Source organism: Pleurodeles waltl, chromosome 3_1, assembly GCF_031143425.1.
Source record: "Pleurodeles waltl isolate 20211129_DDA chromosome 3_1, aPleWal1.hap1.20221129, whole genome shotgun sequence".
Taxonomy (NCBI): Eukaryota; Metazoa; Chordata; class Amphibia; order Caudata; family Salamandridae; genus Pleurodeles; species Pleurodeles waltl.
In genome coordinates, this window is record NC_090440.1 from 358,950,324 (window position 1) to 358,965,887 (window position 15,564).

Here is a 15,564-nt window from a genome sequence, read left to right on the forward strand (position 1 = left end):
CAGAAGAAGAACCACCTTTGTAAGGCAAGGCGTGTTTCCTCTCCTTAAATGCCTTGGAAAGCATGGAAGGCAACTGATCACCAAACAAATTACGCCCTTCAAAAGGCAGTCTCAGGAGAGCAGATTTCTCCCCAGGATCCACCTTCCATAACCTCAACCAGAGGGACCTACGAGCCCCAGTCAAAGCTCCCGATGCCAGATCCGAAGTACGGACCACATCAGAAGACGTGTCTGCCAGCAACCTAGCCTGCTGCTCCATGACAGCCAGAAGTCCCGAGCACTCCGAACCTTCCTGAACAGCCACCGGCAGCTTGTCAAAATCTTGCACCAAAGATTGCGCAGAATAAGTAGAAACCACTCCTGGTACCAAAATGTAGTCTGGTGGTTGAAGCAAAAGGTGTGGAGAACGAACTGCTATTCACCCTCCTATGTTGAATTATGCAGTATCTTTATTAGGAAATCCACGACAGCCATCAGCACCCTAACAGGTGTAGAGCAAGCCTCCAACTGCCAACCCACTAGGCTCTAGAACCCAAGGCACTGATGGGGTACAGAACACAGAGAACTTAAAGATACAGTTAACTTAAAGGCAATAGTGCTAATAAATAAAACAAGGTATAAGAGTTAAACATGAGACATAATACATACAACTCATTAAGCCACATATTACACAGGAGTACATATGGTGGCATTCAGATCATGGTTCGGTGCTATTTGTGAACCACTATAAATTTTCCGTAAACGGCTGGTATGTTTTGTCGACTGTTAGTGCCACGGGCCCTTCTTTTTATGTCTGTCTGCTGTTGGCAAATTGTTCAGTCCTATTTCTCTTTTTATGGCCCTCGCTATCACTTTGGATCTATTCACACTGGTGCGATCTATAGATCGTGCTATCAACGGTCACTGCCAGAATCCCTCCATCTTATGTCTTTCGATATTGGCAGAGTGCTTAGTCCCCTTTCTCTGTTTACATCCCTCCCGGTCACGTTGCCTCTCTTTACTTAGATCTTAAAGGAGCCTGACTTTCAAAAGACATAAACTCCCTCTAGTTCCTCGTACCTCCTTACCATCGTACTTTGAGAGCAAAAGCCGTGAGTGGCGTTTCACCACTGACACATTTTACATAACTCACAGTGACTAGCCAGACAAAGTAAACCCTTCACTATATCAGAACCTTACATTCCCAAGCTGCCTATGTACTACCCTCGTGAGGGTAATGGTGTCTCCGGCACCACAGACGGAACGCAGGTGGATGCCAGTGCAGGGTGGATAGGCCGCCCCTTCCTGACATTTTCTTCTTTGCCATGCCAGGCGTGCCAAAGTATTCATATCAGTTTGGTCATACTTTTCATGGTAGGGCCTAAGTGGGGCACATCAGCCACTGTGTAAATGGTGGCCCAGAGGTGTTCATCAGGGTTGTAGGTGTCCTTCTCCCACTCCACTAGCTTCTTGACCCCGGCTCTTCAAACACCGCCTTCACAGAATCTCTTGAGGCCACGAATTAAGCGTTACCTGAGAACATAGAAATATTTATGGGGGGAGGGATTTTTTGCATACCCTTACTGACAATACGAGAGTCACGCACCTCGTAGCACAGCTGCTACTGTTTCTTTTTGTACTCTGGTGTCTGCTGAGATTCCAAGCAGCTGCGGCCATTCAGCAACCGGAGTGCTAGTACCACCTAAACGTTGGTCCTAACAGGGAGGTCGGTGCCGCATGTGTTGAGCAGGTACTTCTGCGACACCGGGCTCTTTAGCATGTCTTCCATGCAGTTGAGGACTACCTTCTAAGTTTGCCATGCCTTTTCAGGGGCCTGTGAAGGAAATGGTGTTCCGGGAATGGAAAGATGTGGATAAGTCTCTGGTGCCACAGTTCCTTCCGAAACTGTACTACCTGGAGGGGGAGGATGTGTTACCTCCCTCTATTAAACTGGATTCCATTTTGGCGATCCTGATTGGCAAGACGGCGGTCAATCCGGAGGATTGTGTGCCTACGGATGCCACGGATTCTGGTCTTAATTGGGCTTTTGCGGCAGAGAATCTGTCCCTCAGAGCGGGTATATTTTCTGCCTGAGACTGTCTGCACGTACATTCAAGACCCCGGCCAGATGATTTGCTACCAAGCAAATCTGATGGTCCTTTGCCGAGGACCATAGTCGAAGAGCTTCTCTGCAGAGAAGGTACGACCCTACTCCTCCCTGTTTGTTTATGTACCACATCATGGTAGTATTGTCCGTCAGGACCTGTACCCACTGACCACGAAGGGAAGGGAGGAAGGCCTTGAGAGCCAGACGTACAGCCCGTAACTCCAACAGATTGATATGAAACATCTGTTCCTCTGGAGACCAAAGGCCTTTGATCTCCAGATCCCCCAGATGAGCTCCCCACCCTAGAGTGGAAGCATCCGTTATGACCGTGGCCACTGGTGGCGACTGCGCAAACGGCTTTCCTTGTGAAAGATTGTTGCTCGCAATCCACCACTTCAAGTCCACAGCAGCATCTCTGGAGATCTTGACCGCACCTTCTAGATCTCCTTTGTGTTGAGACCACTGCCTTCGGAGGCACCACTGAAGAGCCCTCATGTGCCAGCGAGCATGCGTGGACTGGAATGACCGCTCCACCTTGAAACATTGGAACCAACGCCTGAATGTCTTGAATCCGCTGAGGCAGAGGAAAGGCTCGATTCAATGTTGTATCCAGTACTGCCCCTATGAACAGGAGGCGCTGAGACGGCTCCAGGTGAGATTTGGGCACGTTCACCGAAAAGCCCAGGTCGAACAACAACTGGGTTGTTGACTGCAGATGATGCAACACAAGCTCCGGAGACTTGGCTTTGATCAACCAGTCATCCAAGTAAGGGAATACTGCTATCCCCTTCCTTCTGAGCTCTGCCGCAACCACCGACATCACCTTCGTGAAAACTCGAGGTGCTGAAGTAAGACCAAACGGGAGGACCGCAAACTGATAGTGCTGCAACCCTACCACAAACCGGAGACACTTCCTGTGCGACTTGAGTATCGGGATATGAAAATAAGCGTCCTGCAAGTCGACAGACACCATCCAATCTTCTTAGATCAACGCCAAAATCACCTGTGCTAGGGTCAGAATCTTGAACTTTTCCTGTTTGAGGAACCAATTCAAGATCCTCAGATCCAGGATCGGTCTCAACCGACCATCCTTCTTGGGAATCAGGAAGTACCTTGAGTAACAACCTCAACCCCTTTCCTGCTCTGGGACCAACTCCACCGCGCCCTTTGAAAGGAGGACTTGAACCTCCTGTTCTAGCAACAGGAGGTGTTCTTCTGAACAATAAGATGGGCGGGGCGGGATGGGGGAGAAAACTCCCGAAAGGGAAGGGTGTAGCCTTTTCCCACAACACTGATAACCCAAGTGTCCGTTGTAATAGTCTCCCACTTGTGGAGAAAATGCCGTAACCTTCCCCCTACAGGAGAGGAGTGAGTGGGAAATGGTGGAAGCCTAAGGCTGCTTTCCCTGCTGCACCCCTCCAGAGGACGAGGAAGAGGCAGAGTGCTGTTGAGAGGCTCCTCTGTTGCGGGCCCTACCTCTCCCTCTAAATGATCTATAAGGGTGGGAAGAGGCGGGTTGCTGGAATCTCCCCCGGAAGGAAGAGGAGGAAGAGCCACGCCCAAATCCACGAAACCTCCTGAAAAACCTGGAAGAGGCAGAGGAAGAAGGAGCTTGCAGCCCTAACGATTTGGCTGTGGCCCTGCTCTCTTTAAATCGCTCCAAGGCCGAATCTGCCTTGGCTCCAAACAGTTTGTCCCCATCAAACGGGAGGTCCAATAGGGTCGACTGCACGTCCGCAGAAAACCCTGAATTACGGAGCCAGGCCTGTCTCCTTGCCACCACAGCCGTGCCCATCGCCCTAGCCACCGAGTCAGTCGTGTCCAGCCCAGACTGGATAATCTGGGTTGCGGCAGCCTGTGCGTCCGAGACAACATCCAAGAGTCCCTGGGGAAGCTCCGTAAATGAAGATGAAATATCGTCCATAAGAGCATGGAAGTATCTCTCCAGAATGCAAGTTGCGTTGGTGGCCTTCAACGCCAAACTGCAAGATGAAAATATTTTCTTGGATTGTGCATCCAGCTTCTTGGAGTCCCTGTCTCCAGGTACTGTCGGGAAAGATCCAGGCGCTGACTTCGATGAACAGGAGGCTTGCACCACCAAGCTCTCCGGCGTAGGGTGTCTAGAAAGAAAGCCAGGGTCAGATGGTGCAGCTCGATATCTCCTGGCCACAGCCCTATGAACCGCCGAGGAAGATACTGGCTTCTTCCACACCTCTAACACCGGATCAAGCAAAGCCTCATTAAACGGCAAGAGAGGCTCCGCTGCAGCAGAGGCCGGATGCAATACCTCCGTCAATAAATTCTGCTTCGCCTCCGCCACCGGCAAAGGCAGGTCCAGAAAGTTAGCTGCCTTCCTTACCACAGCGTGAAAGGTAGCAGCCTCCTCCGTATACTCCCCTGGAGATGAAAGGTCCCACTCAGGGGAAGTATCCAGCCCACTGGCCGTATCCAGACCATGCAATTCATCTCCAGAGTCCTCAACCTCTCCTTCCTCCAGGACTCGTTGGTACTCCTGCTCTTCCAAAAGACGGAGAGCACGCCTCCTCGAATGTAGTCTCTGCTCGATACGCGGAGTTGACATGGCCTCCGCCGAAGTCGAAGATCGGCGCCGATCTCCAGCAGTATCCGACGCCGCGTCCGGCGCCACAGGCAGCTTCGGCGCCGTTGAAGGAGCAAGACGAAGAGATCTTGGAGCCGATGGACCCACCGGAGTCACAGGACGAAATCCTGACGTCGACGGGATGGAAACCTCGGGGGCCAATCCCTCTGAAGCCACCGGAGCGGCCACCGGCGCCGACACCGGCGCCAAGCCCACATTCCCAAAAGGGAGAAAGGGCATAAAGGGTGCCGGCCGTAGAGGCGCAGGATCACCCAATGAAAAGGCCAAAGGCCCCGAAGGACCAGCCGGAGTATCCCCTGGAGCCATCTGTTGAAAGATGGTATACATCGCATTCAGGAATGCGGTACTATCGGCTCCAGGGGTGGGAAAAGCCGGATACTGGGGTGCCTGGATCGAAGGCGACCCCGACGCCGGCCTCGATGTCTGCGACGCCGGAGACAACACCAGAGGCTGCATCACCTCAATCACAGACGCCTGTCCAAGCGAAGTCGGTGACGCCGGAGAGGGCAACGGCATCGATGGATGCGGCGTGACCGTGGGACTGACCTCCCAAGTTCTCCGACGCCGAGCCAAAGGCGACCTCGAACGAGTCTCCTTGCTGGAATGACGCCGTGAATCTCTACGGCGCCGGGAATCTCGATGACGCCGATGAGACCTTGGCGAAGAAGACTTTTTATGATGTTTTTCCTTTTTCTTCGACTTCGCCATGAATAGTTTAGCCTCATGTTCTTTGAGGGCCTTCGGGTTCATGTGCTGACATGAATCGCAAGTCACGACGTCGTGGTCGAAGCTCAAACACCATAGACAGTCGGAGTGAGGATCTGTAACGGACATCTTGCCCCCACACTCTCGACAGGGCTTGAAACCCGACTTCCTCTGAGACATTATTACCGCTGAGAAGAACTTTGCAGCAGAAAATACACTGTAGCTACAAAAGTAACAGTAGCTCCCTCGAAGATAACCGTTTCGAATGCAGGGAAAAAAGGGAACTGACGTCGGCACGTCGGCGAGGACCTCTTATTGCCTGTATGACGTCAGACGGCGTCGCGCGGGCTAGAGTGACGTCCTCGTCGACGTGCAGAAGCTAGGAAGAAGATTTCCGTCGAAGGCTGGCACCATGGGAGTATTCATTAGGTGAGGAATCCACAGGTAGTTGTATCCATCAGAAACTAAAGTTTTGGAAAGTGCTGATATTGTACCCAAGGCATTTGGGGATCAAGATATTGATTTATTGGGTTTCTTTTGTGCTCCTTTAGAAATTTTGGGAAGATCTGTCGTTACTAAAATTTATGTGGCAGTTAAAGGGAGGAACATAGTGGGGTGGAAGGATTTGGCATGTTTGGGCATTGTGCTATGTCCAGGACAAGAGAATCCAACAATTCTAGGTGAAAGACCACACAATGATGAAAGAAATGCTGTTTTACATGTGATACCCAATAACACAGTTCCAGAACACTTCACACATAAATGTCCTGAGATTTTTGCTGATAAAGTCGGCACGGTCAAGGGTTTTGAACACACCATTAGATTCAAAGAAGGAGCTATTCCAGTCTCACATAAAGTCCGACCAGTCCCTTTGTCCATAAGAGACCAACTGAAAGTGTTGCTTGATAAGTTGGTTTCAGATAATATCATCACTCCAACAAATTCTTCAGAGTGGGTTTCTCCAATCGTTATCACCAAAAAGAAGAATGGGGACCTTAGGATATGTGTAGATTTGAGATCACTTAATAAGAACATCCTAGTGGATTGTCACCCACTTCCACATATCCAAGAGTTAATAACCACTTAAAGTAACTCTAAATTCTTCTCAACCATAGATTTACATTCGGCCTATCACCAGATTTCCCTTAGTTAAGACTCCCAAGATTTGACAACTTTCATTACCCCTTATGGAGCATTTAAGTATCTCAGATTGCCTTTTGGTTTGGCTTCAGCAGCGAGCGTATTCCAGAAAATGATGGATTCTTTGTTTGGTCATCTAAAGGAAGTTTGTGCCTTTCAAGATGACATTTTAGTGCACACGGAAACTATGGATGAGCATAAAGAGATACTGGACAAAGTATTTGGTATTATTCAAAGTTGTGGCTTGACCATCAAGACCGAGAAATGCAAGTTCTTAGTTGAAAGTGTGGACTATCATGGTCATTCTATATTGGCTGAAGACATAAAGCCCAAAATGTGTAACCTAGAAGCTATAAAGAAAGCCCCTCCTCCGTCCAACAAGGATGAACTACGTTCCTTTCTTGGACTTTGTGAATATTACTCGAGGTTTGTTAATGGTTTTGCATTGTTAGTACAACCCCATAGGTCGCTACTTAAAAAGGGGAGTAAATATGTCTGGGACAAACATGTTAATGATACATTTGAACACATCAAACAAGTTGTATTATCTCCACCCACCTTGACGTCTTTCATTTCTTCTGCTAGGTTAGTCATACCAGTGGAGGCCAGTCTCAAGGGTCTAGGAGCGGTATTTGGCCAATGGCTGGATGGTCAGGAGCATACAGTTGCGTTTGCATCTAGAGCTCTTTCTAGTGATGAAAGTAATTACAGTACTATTGAAAGTGAAGCATTGGCTTGCGTTTGGGCTGTCCAGAAGTTTAGGACATACATATGGGGTACTCATTTTGAGATTTACACAGATCACAAACCTTTGGTGTACTTGTTGAGCGGTAACGGTTTCGGTAAGGCGTCTGCCCGGCTTGTGCGGCTTTTATCTAAGTTACAAGAGTATAAGCTTGAGGTGAAGTATGTAACTGGAGGGAAAAATGTTAGGGCAGATTGCCTATCTCGTCTTCCGCTTCCACACTCTCCTGACGTTAGTGATGACCAAGATACAGAGTGTGTAGTAGGAGTGTTGGATTTGGTTTCTGCAACAGATGGGTTGTTCACTGAGGAAGACTGGAAGTTTGCCATGTAAAATAATGTCTTAATGACCCAAGTCCTACATTATATCAAACATGGTTGGCCTAACAAGAAGTAGTATTGTGGTGATATGAATACCTACAAACAGATAGCTATGGAATTATCTTGTGAAAATGGATTTTGCATGAGAGGTTCTGTCTGTGTGCCACCTAGTGATTTAAGAGCAAGATTGATTAGATTAGCACATGAGGGTCATCTAGGCATTTCCGCCACTTATAAAAGATTGAAGGAAAAATATTGGTGGCCCAATCTTGATAAACAAGTGGCAGAATTTGTTGACACGTGCACATCATGCGTGGTGTCAGATAAACACTGGAAAAGTAGTGTTAAACCCTTACACTCTGTTTCTTTTCCAAGTAAACCGTGGGAAAGAATTGCTATGTATTTCTCTGGGCCTTTTCATTTGTTGCCCAGAGATATGAGGTACCTGATTGTCACAATAGACTATTTCTCAAAGTGGATTTATTTTTCATTTGTAGAAGATGCTAATACTGATTCTGATATCCAATTTTTGTCAGATCTGTTTGCTCTGGAGGGTGCTCCATCGGTGATTGTCACTGATAATGGAGTACATTTCACTTTTTAAAAAATGGGGCGTTTCATGGAAAGGTTTAACATTAGACATATACAGGTTGCCTTGTATAGTCCTGCCTCTAATGGCTTAGTAGAAAGAGCCAATAGAATTTTAAAAGAAGGAATTCAAACTGCCTTAGCTAGTGATCGTAATGTCCGTGATTTTCTCAAAGAGAGAATTTGGGCTTACTCGAATACTCCACATTCCAACACAGGAGTTTCTCCATTTACACTTCTCAGAGTAGGGAGTCCAAGTCCAAGCTTGTACCAGCCTGGTTAGCAAACTCTTTAATGGACAAATTGAGAAAATCTGATGTGTCGTTGAGTGATTTAAGAGACAACGTTTTGGAGAAACAGCTAATTCAAAAAAGGTATTATGATAGAAGGAATAAGGCCAAGGAAACAGAAATAAACATTCATGATTGGGTGTATCTAAAGGAGAATCAAAATGTTCACTACCTGTAAAAGTAATGAGAGTGACCAAGGCTTCGGTCCTATTGGAAGATAAAGGGTGGTGGACCAGAAACAGTGTTGTTCCTATTTCTCTCAGACAGGCACAAATCTTCAAGGAAGTTTATTCTGACAGGAGGGAAGATATCTCTAGTAATATCTTCTTTAACAATGTTACTGCTAGGACTCCAGATTCACATGTAGATAGGTCAATCTGTTTCGGTCACGATGAAGAAGGACTACAAAGAGATGATAAAGCAGACCTCACATTTGAGAAAGGGGCAGAAGCTTGTTCTAGTCATAATGAGATGAGTTTACCTGGTGATGATACTGGAAAGCTTAGCTCATCCAGATTGGTCTGTACTCGTAGCAATAGAGTGGTCAAACTACCTTCTAAGTTTGATGATTTTGTTTTGAGATAAATTGTTTCTAATCCTAAATTTTGTTTTGCTTAGTTTGGTTATTCTAAAGGGGGAAGATGATGGAATATGTGGCTTAATGAGTTGTATGTATTATGTCTCATGTTTAACTCTTATAACTTGTTTTATTTATTAGCACTATTGCCTTTAAGTTCACTGTATCTTTAATATCTCTGTGTTCTGTATTACATCAGTGCCTTGGGTTCTAGAGCCTAGCGGGTTGGCAGTTGGAGGCTGGCTCTAGACCTGTTAGGGTGCCGATGGCTTTCATGGATTTCCTAATAAAGATACTGCAAAATTCAACACAGGAGTGTGAATAGCAGTTCTTTCTCCACACCTTTTGCTTCAACCACCATACTACATCCTGTTTATCTTGTAAGTAATGAGAAACTTGTGGGGAGGGGTCGAGAGGGTTGGCACAGATGCCAACATTTCATAACAGGGAAGTGGGAGATTTAAAATAAAATCTGGGTAATTTATTTTCCCCTTTGACTTCTACTAATGCAGAGATAATTTCAGACAGGAGTTACCTAAAATACAGCTAATATATAATTTCAAAATTATAATGTAATACTATCCCAAAATTGTTCCGCATTGTGTCACATAATTTGTCTTTTGTTGCCGCCTAATTTATTGAACCCAGCTCTATGATGTGATCTTTCTCTGTCGCATATTTCCGGTGGCCTTGGGTGTAATGAACACGCCAGGTCTTAAAAGTGTCAACCACTGTTTGATCGCATGTTTGAGTGCACTTAACTGTGGATCTTACCAAAAAATGGCTGCCCAGAAAAATTAAGTGTGTTAAGTCGTGAAAAGGTAGAATGCATGCTCATGGTCAAATATTGGCAGTTATTTAAAAGACACATGCCTGGACTGTTATTTTAATGGGGTATGTTCGTTACCCGTTCACTCTGTTGAACACTGTCTACGTACTTTCACAGGACTTTTCCCAAGATGTTTGCTTTTCTGTGAAATCAAAATAGTTACTATACAAGCAGAGTTCCATTTGCTTTTTGTATATTTACTCGTAAAACCTTTCCCAAAATGAGCACGTCACTGTCTGGGTATGAGAAAACGACTTTAACATGACTTAAGAGACAAGCATTCCTGCAGGTGCACACATGAGAACCTGGGGACATCCGAGGGCGAGCAGGGAACATACGCCAACTGCAAAACGTCTCCAAAGCGGCTGAGGAAAGAGCTTTGAAGCGTCATGAGAATGAAAACAATGAGTGCTCGATCAACGGTTTTCTAAGATATACGTTAAAAAATAATGTAAATATTTTTGTATGTTGTTGAAGTATGATGAGGATATCATAGCTGTGACAGCCACATTTTAAAGTCAAAGTATATTTTTTTAAATTAAATTATAAATAAATATATTTGAATGATATCTGTTACTCCCAGCTATATATGGCTGTGGATGCCACAAACCCAGCGAGGAAATTATCTGTCAAGTTAACAACTTATTTTCGTTGAGAGTTGCACGGCGCTTTGACATTTCTAAGTGCAGTAAATAGCGTGTGTCTCTATTACAGAGTGTAAGAACCCTTAATGTATCTACTGTGTCATGAGGAAAGTCAAAGAAGTCATTTCAAAGGTTCTAACTTGTGATTTTAAGCTCACACACTATGTCAGCGGCGAGCGCCTAAATCACTGTGCTAACTGATTGGCCGACTCACTGAACTATAGGCGCTGACACCAATAAAAATGTATATGATGATAAATATAATCCACAAGTGAGGCACGATAGCTCCATATTATCCTAGAAACACGCTGGAACGTTTAAAGGCAATTTGGAAATCTCCATCTCAAGATACAGTGGTTCACGAGACCCAGATAAAACCTCTTCGAGAGTAAACAAATGCAAAACCGAATATCAAGGATAAAGTGAGGATTCAAAGAAAACTGTTTAATAAAGGATTTCAAAAGGGGGACATACTACAGGACTGGCGAGAAGGGCTGAGGGTCAAGACAGGAGGTGGTTAATTGACAGGACTGTCAAGTGTCACACACCGTACACGGTCACAAATTGGGGTTATGCATGCCTCCTTTCAGAGCAGTACTCTTGTCACACGTAGTGCTTTCACAGTACAACCAGAGCAATATTTTAGTGCATGATATGTCAGACTAATATCGCCAAAGTTTTCACTCAAAAACATATCGCACTTTACATTCTGTCATGCAGTGGTCATTTATGTTTCCACACTGTCAATCCTTATGCACAGTGTGTATGCATTTTTTTGCCCTCTGGCAGTTTCTGGAACTTCTCCTAGGATGATGCAAGTTTTTCTTGACTTTTACCTGGAATACTTGATTTTTTGGAGAATGTATGAAGTAGAATGCCCGTATTGTCTCTGTAAGCAATACAATCCTGGAGAAAGAATTCTCAGGCCGCCCTTCAAAGTTCCCCATATTCTCCTTAGGGAGATACAAAAGCTGAAATGTGCAATACCGGCCAGTATCTCCAAAATAAATAATGTGCTGTACAGTTACTACTGAATATCAAACACCAGCAGTATCGTGGTGCAATAATATTGTGGACAAAATATTTAGTCACAAAATATTGAAAGGTAAGTGCATATGGGGAATTCCACATCTGCAAACCTTGAAGATATATATGTACCATATATGCACATATATGTGAAGTTAGGTATAGAAAATCTACACACATTTATCACATACTTGGACCAGGTGGTAAGTATCGCAATGGCTTTTTTGTTAGCTCTGCAGGGTTGAGGAGTGGAGGAGTTGGGTGGGAAAGAAGAGTTTCTTGTACTTTAGCTAAGGGGAGTTTTTTTACTACCTCAACAAAGAAGTATGAGGACCGGCAGAGGCCAGTAGCAACAGCTGCCAAAGCTCCTTCGGCTTCTGACCAGGAGGTGATTTAGGGGGTCATTCTGATCCTGGCGGTCATGGACCGCCAGGGCCAACGACCACGGAAGCACCGCCAACAGGCTGGCGGTGCTTCCGGGGGCATTCTGACCGCGGCGGTAAAGCCGCGGTCAGAAAAGGAAAGCCGGCGGTTTCCCGCCGGCTTCCCGCTGCCCCAGGGAATCCTCCACGGCGGCGCTGCAAGCAGCGCCGCCATGGGGATTCCGACCCCCTTCCCGCCAGCCGGGTTCTGGCGATTTTCACCGCCAGAACCTGGCTGGCGGGAACGGGTGTCGTGGGGCCCCTGGGGGGCCCTGCAGTGCCCATGCCACTGGCATGGGCACTGCAGGGGCCCCCTAACAGGGCCCCACATAGATTTTCAGTGTCTGCGTGGCAGACACTGAAAATCGCGACGGGTGCAACTGCACCCGTTGCACCCCTTCCACTCCGCCGGCTCCATTCGGAGCCGGCATCCTCGTGGAAGGGGGTTTCCCGCTGGGCGGGCGGGCGGCCTTCTGGCGGTCGCCCGCCAGCCCAGCGGGAAACTCAGAATGACCGCTGTGGTCTTTTGACCGCGGTACGGTCTTCTGGCGGTTCCCGCCAGACCGGCGGCATCCGCCGCCGGCGGGGGTCAGAATGACCCCCTTAGTGTCTACAGGCACCGGAATTATTGGGTCTGGAGATTGAGGACCCAATATTTCCAGCCATGGAGACACTGAAAACTTGTAGTTGGCCTAAGAATTAGCTGGGGATACTATTCTGGACACATCGTAATGAGGGTCTATGGTCTCTGTTTCTCCCAACTCATGATGTTGGCAAATTCGGTGTTGTCTCTGCTTGTCAGTTAATCTGTGTCAGCCACTCTCTATTCCTGATTTAGAGTTTGGGGGAGGCGGTTACTCCATCACAAATATAACAGATATCCCAGTATATACAATAAGGCAGTGGTTCCCAACCTGTGGGCCGGGGACCCCTGGGGGTCCGCGAAGCCTCCTCAGGGGGTCCGCGACTGCTTACAAAATTTAATAATACTAGGTCCCAGCTATCAGAAATGACTCAGTGGGGGTCCTCGGGTTCCAATAATGATTCAGTGGGGGTCCCCGGGCTCCAGGATTGATCAAATGGGAGTCCATAGAAGTCAAAAGGTTGGGAACCACTGCAATAAAGCACACGTCCCTCTTAATTTTTCTTTCTTCATGTTTCATGTTTATTCACAGTCATAAAGCCATCTTCTATGTCCAGAATCAGCCAAAACTCAGCTCAAAACTCCAGCCAACACGTGTTTCGTCTATTGGATTTTAACCCATACACTTCATCAGGGCTGTTTGATGTGTTGTAACAAGAAACACCTGATCCCTATTTTCAAATCTCAGAATGGCTTCTTGCCTACATATATTTCAAAAGCTTATTTGGTAGATGTATTCAACATCTTTTCGATTGCAAATCCAAAAATTAGTAACTCAACAACTCCTCATATTTGGGAAACCCATTTCGTGAAGTCCCTGACCGCAAGACGTAAGGTGTGTACGCACAGTAATATCGTCCCAGAACAACCCAAAATCTAAATACTTACCAGTTACAGATTTAGAGCCTGATTTAGAGGTTGGTGGACGGGTCACTGCATCACAAACGTGACTGATATCCCATCCGCCATATTACAATCCTATACAATACCTCCAAGCCTATGGAGATCATAAAATGGCAGACGGGATATCCATCACGTTTGTGATGAAGTGACCCGCCCACGAACCTCTAAATCAGGCCCTAAATCTGTAATTGGTAAGTATTTAGATTTTGGGTTGTTCACCACACTATAGTTAGCAAGATTAAAGTTTCTTTCCAGTGATCTCATACACTATTGTGTCCCGGGGGCGAAATGACAGATACAGCACATTTCTGTTGTTTGTGCCGGGTGCCCTTTTCAAAAGGTGTGCTTAGTGTGCCATATTACAAGGATAGGTCTGCCCCCAGAGCAACCCCGATTTCATGGCAGCGCATTCAAGTGAAAAATGGAGCAGCTGTGAAGCAGCCACTGCAAGTTTCATTGTGGAGGTAGCAACTAGCCTGCACTTTTAAGAGCTGTGAGAGATCCCCTTGCAGGCAGGTGCAGTGAGTGACTGCACCTGACTGCAAGGGGATGTCTGTGGGGAGGGTCCATAATACCTCTTATCCCTTTCTCGAGGGTCGCCATCAGAGGATGCACTGACAATGCACAATCTTTTTATAGCGCACTATTAGTGCGCCTCCTGAGAGCTTCTTTGCACCCGAATCTGCGGCCTCTTCTGTAATACTAAAGTGCCCGTGGTGTGCAGAGAGGCAAAAACACCACAAACAGTTATAATATTGGTCTGCCAAAGAGGCTAAGCAGTGGTCAAACTTCAGCATCAACAAAAATGAATAGGGGATGTAGGTTCCTGCACGTCAATGTATGCATTAGGTGCATTTTAGGTCTGGCCCAGGGCCATCTTCAGCTGTTTGCAAGCCTCACGTAAAAACATCATAAATAAAAATACAAAATTATCAAATTGTGGCAATTATTCTGAACATGTACAAATCCAAAGTTCTCAGTTGAGGTGTCGCTCATGACTGGATACTTTCTCCTCTTTCATTCAATGCCTACATGCACTCTCTGGCCCAATTGTTGAAGAAAGTGGATGCAAAATGTTATATGTACACAGAAGACAGACAACTGATCTTTAGGGTTGTGAAGGACCAATCTATTACTTATTTCCTAGCACATATTCTGCTTCTGGTACACTGATGAATGTCACAGAACTGCTTGGAACATGTTCAGTTCCAATTATAGCAATGTGGCTATTATCAGTCTGTGACGAATCACAGAAACAATTATGTTGCCTGTTTGATTTGCAAGGTTGCAAAATCCCAACATATTTCACATTTGTCAAAACAATTACATAGGCTTCTGGTCCATTAAAGAACTGTTTTTCAAAATCTATAGTGCATGGAGCTGTTTTTCAACCCTTCTCACATTTTATTGCACGTAATTGCAGACAGTCAGAAAAACACGTCTCAACGCTTATCCACAGGGCCAGCTTTAGGGTGGTGTGAGCGGTGCAACTGCACCGGGTGCTCACCTGGATTTGGGGGGCGGGGGTGTTGACTTCACGGGGACGCTGTGTTCAGCAATGAATTACGAAACTTGCAATTTAAAAGCACCTATTGAAAAGTTCCTTGTGCATCCAGCCTTGAGGAAACAATTAAATGTCAAGATACTTCTTGTGATTAATGTTCCTGCTATAGAGATAGATGAGCGTTTTGTTTAGCTGCAGCTTTCACTCACCATAAAGTAGCGTAGAGGGTTAATACGCCAGTTGCAAAGAACAGAACTATATTTTATGTGGATAGCTGAGTGGATTAGCAAAGCCACCCTTTTTTACAAGCACTTTAAAACAAATCAATGCATGTGAAAGGGGGGCTATGGAGACATGCGGGCACATTCGCTGGGCGGTAATGAGTGAATCTGAGGAGGTAGTCATGGGGTGGGGGGATGCCAAAAAAGACTGTTGCACAGGGCTCTACCAGCGCTAAAGCCAACCTGCTTATCCATTAATTCACATTCTTCACTTATTATGCTTGAAAATGTACCTATTCTT

At 46.1% G+C, this 15,564-nt stretch overlaps 1 protein-coding gene and 1 pseudogene across 1 annotated transcript in view; both read right to left on the bottom strand.

Moving 5' to 3' along the window:
* ATP8B4 (ATPase phospholipid transporting 8B4 (putative)) overlaps positions 1-15,564 on the bottom strand; it is a 2,552,767-nt gene that overhangs the window by 1,154,585 nt on the left and 1,382,618 nt on the right. The window lies entirely within an intron of this gene.
* LOC138285924 (beta-1,3-galactosyl-O-glycosyl-glycoprotein beta-1,6-N-acetylglucosaminyltransferase 3-like) lies at positions 1,168-6,341 on the bottom strand (annotated as a pseudogene).